At 38.2% G+C, this 6,209-nt stretch overlaps 1 pseudogene; it reads right to left on the bottom strand.

Moving 5' to 3' along the window:
- Positions 1–4,917: 4,917 nt before the first annotated feature.
- Positions 4,918–5,790, bottom strand: LOC110582801 (annotated as a pseudogene).
- Between the last annotated feature and the right edge of the window lie 419 nt (positions 5,791–6,209).

Here is a 6,209-nt window from a genome sequence, read left to right as displayed (position 1 = left end):
GCTGTGGTACATCCATACAATGAAATATTATTCAGCAATAAAAGAAAAGAAACACCACAGAAAATTTGGAGAAACCTTAAAAGCATATTTCCTTGTGAAGGAAGCCAATCTGAAATGGCTACATACTGTATGGTTTCAACTATATGACAGTCTGGATAAGGCAAAACTATGGAGATATTAAAAAGATCAGTGACTGCAGAAAGAGAAATTAAGGAATTGATCCTATTTACAACCACACCAAAAACAGTAAAATACCTAGGAATAAGCCTATCCAAAGAAGTGAAAGACCTGTACTCTGAAAACTATAAAATACTGTTGAAAGAAATTGAAGATGACACACAGAAATGGAAAGACATTCCATGCTCACGGATTAGAAGAATAAATATTGCTAAAATGTCTGTACTACCCAAAGCAATCTACACATTTAATGCAATCCTTACCAAAATACCACCAGCATTTTTCACAGAGCTAGAACAAAGGATCTTAAAATGTGTATGGAAACACAAAAGACCCCAAATAGCCAAAGCAACCTTGAAAAAGAAAAGTAAAACTAGAGGCATCACAATTCCAGACTTAAAGCTCTATTACAAAGCTGCAGTCATCAAGATAGGATGGTACTGGAACAAAAAGAGACACGTAGATCAATGGAACAGAGCAGAAAACCCAGAAAGGAACCCACGACTATGTGGTCAATTAATATTCGACAAAGCATGAAAGAATATCCAATGGGAAAAAGACAGTCTCTTCAACAAATGATGTGGGGCAAACTGGACAGGAACATGCAAAAGAATGAAACTGGGCCACTTTTTTACATCATACACAAAAAATAAATTCAAAAGGGATTAGAGACCTAAATATGAGACAGGAAACCATAAAACTCCTAGAGGAGAACAGACAGTAACCTCTTTGACATTGGCCATAGCAACTTCCTTCTATATATGTTTCCTGAGGCATAGGGAAACAAAAGCAAAAATAAACTATTTTTCATCAAAATAAAAAGCTTCTGCACAGTGAAGGAAATAATCAACAACACTAAAAGGCAACATACTGAATGGGAGAAGATATTTGCAAATGACATGTCTGAAAAAGGGTTAGTATCCAAAATCAATAAAGAACTTATCCAACCCAACACCCAAAAAATGAATAATCCAATTAACAAAAAGTGAGAAGACACAAATAGACACAGAGATGGCCAACAGACCCACGAAAAGATGCTGATCATCAGGGAAATACAAGTCAAAACTAAAATGAGATCACCTCATACCTGTCAGAATGGCTAAAATCAACACAAGAAACAATAGGTGTTGGCAAAGATGTGGAGAAAGGGGAACCCTCTTGCACTGTTGGTGGGAATGCAAACTGGTGCAGCCACTCTGGAAAACAATATGGAGGTTCCTCAAAAAAGTTAAAAATAGAACCACTCACAGCAATTGCACTACTAGGTATTTACCAAAAAAATACAAAAATACCGATTCAAAGGGATACATGCACCTGGTGTTTATAACAGCATTATAGCAGCATTATCTATAATAGCCAAATCATGGAAACAGCCTAAGTGTCCATCACCTGATGAATGGATAAAAATGTGGTATGTACACACACACACACGAATATTACTCAGCCAGCTAAAAGAATGAAATCTTGCCATTTGCAATGATGTGGATGGAGCTAGAGAGTATTATGCTAAATGAAATAAGTCAGTCAGAAAAAGACAAATACCATAGGATTTCATTCATGTGGAATTTAAGAAACAAAACAAATGAGGAAAGGGGAAAAAAAGAGAAAGGCAGACCAAGAAACAGACTCCTAACTATAGAGAACTAATAGTTACCAGAGGGGAGGTGAGTAGGGGGATGGGTGAATTAGGTGATGGGGATTAAGGAGTGCACTTGTTGGGATGAGCATCAGGTATATGGAAGTGTTGAATCACCAAATTCTACACCTGAAACCAATATTACAGTGTATGTTAACTGTTAATTTAATAAAAACTTAAAAAAAATAAAATCAGTGGCTGCCAGGGGTTTGGGTGGAGAGAGGGAAAGATGAATAGGTAGAACACAGCAGATTTGTAGAGCAGTGAAACTATTCTGTAGATTACTGTAATAATGGATACATGTCACTATACATTTGTCAAAACTCATGGCATGTAGAACACAGAGTGAATGCTAATGTAAACTTGGACTTCAATGAATAAAAATATATCAATATTGGCCCATCAATTATAACAAATGTACCACATATGATGCAAGATATTAAAAATAGGAGAGCCTGTGTGGGGAGGGATGAGGGAGTATATGGAACTCTCAGCTAAGTACTCAATTTTTGTGTAAACCAAAAACTGCACTAAAAATAAAGTTAATTAAAAAAACATTAATGAGGGCGCCTGGGTGGCTCAGATGGTTAAGCGTCTGCCTTTGGCTCAGGTCATGATCCCGGGGTCCTGGGATCGAGCCCCGCATCGGGCTTCCTGCTCTGCGGGGAGCCTGCCTCTCCCTCTCTCTCTGTCTCTCATGAATAAATAAATAAAATCTTAAAAAAAAAAAACATTAATGACTTACCTGACAAACAATTGAATATCAAATTAAATCTGTTATTCAGGTGAAAGTCCTTAATAAAGAGAATGCTTTCAAAACTAAAGAAATGCTTAGCTGATGACTACAGAAAAACACACTTTCTACAAAAACATTAGCCTGAGTACTGCTCATTCCTGTTTCCCAAATCCAGAGGACTTTTTACCACCATGAAAGGTAAGTGATGTTAGTTATTTCAAACTTATCTCACATCTCTTGGTATCACCCCAAACCATTTTAAGATGAATTGATTAAAACACTAAAAATATTGGTAGGAAAATTTATCCAAGAATCTCTACAGGTGAGCCAATCTTGCCATACTGGCAATTACCATAAGCCAGAAATAAATGTTAACATTAAATCAGTGCTCAATGTCTTACCTTCCAGGACCATTTAAATATTTTCAAATGGACTTCCATTGACTTTATCATAACTTGAAATGTGTCTTAAAATTTATATAATTCCAGTTGAATTAAAGATTTCCACAACTTTTCATCATTTACTTGGATGTTATTTCAAATAGAATTCAGAGTTTCTTCATTGTTTATTTCACTGCCCTCACAATTGGTGAGATAGAAGCATACTGCTCTTCAGTATTATCTTTATTAAAATTATGGTCTTACGAAGCCAGATTGAGCACCTCTCATGGTGATATAATCAATAAAGACAGCTTTTTGTATAGTTATCAAATGAAGGGTATCTTTAATATTTTATTGCAGAAAATATACATAAAATTTTAATGATTTTTAAATGTGCAGTTCAGTGGCATTAAATTATTCACATTGTGTATCATTACCATCACCAGCATCCATCTCCAGAACTTTCTCATCCCAAATGGAAACTCTGTCCCCATTAAATAAAAATTCCCCATTCCTCTGTCCTCCAGTCCCTGTAACCACTATTCTATGTTTCCATAACTATGACTGTTCTAGGCATCTTTTTTGCCTGTCAGCTTGCTAAGTGATTGCCAATATTGTTGAATTTTTCAGAAAACCAATTTGTATTTTCATTTTTTTCTTCTACTGAGGGTTTTTCTATTCTCTAGTTCATTTACCTCTGCCCTAATCTTTATTTCCTTCCTTCTGCTAATTCAGGATTTGATTTTTCTTCTTTTTCTAGTCCTTTGACGTATAAAGTGGGGCTGCTGATTTGCAACTTTTGTTCTATTTTAATGTAGGAGTTTACACTATAAACTACCCTCTTAGTACTGCTTTTGCAACATCCCATTTTGGTCTGTTGTGTTTTGTTTTCATCTCTCTCCAGCTAGTTTTTAATTTCTGCTCTTGGTCTCTTGGTGAATTTTTCACTTCAGTTATTGTATTCTTCAACTCCAGAATTTGTTTTGTTCTTTTTCAGTTTTTACCCCTTGGGGATATTTTCATTTTGTTCATGTATCATTTTCCTTGATTTGTTTATGTTCTCTTTTATATCATTGAGGATCTAGCTTTAAAATGATTATATTGGGCTCTTTGTCAGTAATTCATAAATTTGTGTTTCTTTAGTGGTGGTTTCCAGAGATGAATTTTGTTCCTTTGGCCCATGGTTTCCTGGTTTCTTTGCATATCTTGCGAATTTTAGTTGAAATTTGGGCTTTTGGAAAAACAGCTACCTCTCCTAGTCTTTACTGTCTTCATGAAGAGAAGATCTTGGGCACTGCCCTGGTAGAAATTCTGGGGACCTCTCCAACCTTTAGAGGGGATGTAGCTTCTCTGAGCTGGCATATGTATTTTCTCAGTTAAAGAGGTTTGCCTGCTTTTTCTCTGGAGCCTGTAAACTCTTGCTCCCCTTGGTGTTTGTCTGAGATGCTACAATATCCCTATTGGCAGGAAGTTGGAATGTTTGCCTTCTCAGTGCCCCCAACATGGCCCCCAAACTGCCATTCTTATCAGTGCTCTAAATCACACCAGATGGAAAACAATCCCTCAGGCCAGGCCCTGAAAGCCAGAATGTAATACCCATGGTCCACTCATCTCCTTCCCTCCAGAGGGAAAGCAGAGTTAGGAATCTTCTGATCACACCACACTGGGCCAGTGATGGGGAGTGACTAGGGCAGGAAAAATGCCATGGATTTGCCTGATCACTCTACTGTATTTCTTCTTGGCTTTGTGCTTGTCTGGGTGCTGCAGCCTCTTAACTGGTTTTTCACAATGGCAATTGATCTATATATTATTGTCTCCATGGAAGAATGAGGGCCCAGGGATTTTTATTCCGCTACCTGGTTAATGTAACTCTGATAATTCTCATCATTGAATCATGCCTCTTCTTGGGAAATTTTCTTGAGTTTTATTGCACCACTTAAGGAGAAAAGTTCCCTGATGCAAAATTCTAACTTCCTTTATATTGCCCTCTAAACATTGCTCAGACTGTAAATGAGGGTGTTCAGCAATGGGTTGAAGAGGGTGTAAAACAGGGTAAGGATTTTCTGCTCCTCCTCATGTCGGCTATTGTCTGGAACCAAATAAACCATTATGGCTATGCCAAAGTAGAATCCAACCACACGAAATTGGGAGGAGTAGGTGGAAAAGGCTTTTCTGTGCCTCTCCTTTGTCTGGATCTTCAGGATGGCCCAGAAGATGTGAATGTAGGAGACCAACATCAGGGAAAGGGGCCCAACTAAGATAAACACACCACCAGTAAAGACAAAAACTTCCCTGATCCAAGTATCACCACAGGCCACTTTGAGGACAGATAGGATTTCACAGAAGTGGTTCACCTCCTGGGGCCCACAGAAGGTCAACTTTAGAGAATTAGATGCACTAGGGCCCGGGAAAACCCACACGCCCAGTAGTGACAAACAGGACCATGCACACTCTCCAGTTCATGATGATGGTGTATTGGAGTGGATAGCAGATTACCATGAACCGGTCATAGACCATCACAACCAAAATCAGGCACTCTGCTCCAGCAAAAGTCACAAAATTATCTGCATAGTGCATAAGACAAAAAAGATAGTTTTTTTGTGTATCACTAGGTTTTCCAGCATATTGGGCAAATTGCTGGAAGCATAGTGTATGTCAATGGTAGCCAAATGAGAAAGGAAGAAATACATGGGGGAGTACAGTCTGAGGTCTAGCCAAATGAGTCCCAAGATCATGCCATTTGCCAGCAGGTTGAAGATATACAACAGGGAGAAGATATAGAAGAGGAGCACTTCAATGTCTTCACTGAGCTGGAATCCCACTAGGATGAATTCCATGATCCATAATTGGTTGCCCCCCATTCCATGATAGTTTATAAAGGACTGAAGTGGGATAGAAAGGTCAGAGCTGGAATGAATCAATGAAAACTGAATTCAATGAAAATTGAAGTTATTTACCTCGAACTCAGAGGAAGCTTGTATGCTTATCCCTACTTGACTTTTTCTCTCCAATATTTTAGTTTAAAATTTTTTATTCGAAGTAATTCGAACTTTTAGATCAGTATCCAAAAATTAAAACAATACTACTATGTACATTTTACCAAAGTGCCTTTTTTTTTTTTTTTAAGATTTTGTTTGTTTGACAGAGAGAGAGAGAGAGCGCACAAGCGGCGGGGGGGGGGGGGGTAGGTGGCAGAGGAAGGGGGAGAAGCAGGCTCCCGGCTGAGATCATGACCTGAACGGAAGGCAGATGCTTTAACCGACTGAGCCACCCAGACACC

This window comes from Neomonachus schauinslandi, chromosome 12 (genome assembly GCF_002201575.2).
Source record: "Neomonachus schauinslandi chromosome 12, ASM220157v2, whole genome shotgun sequence".
Classification (NCBI taxonomy): domain Eukaryota; kingdom Metazoa; phylum Chordata; class Mammalia; order Carnivora; family Phocidae; genus Neomonachus; species Neomonachus schauinslandi.
This window is presented reverse-complemented; position numbering and strand designations above follow the sequence as displayed.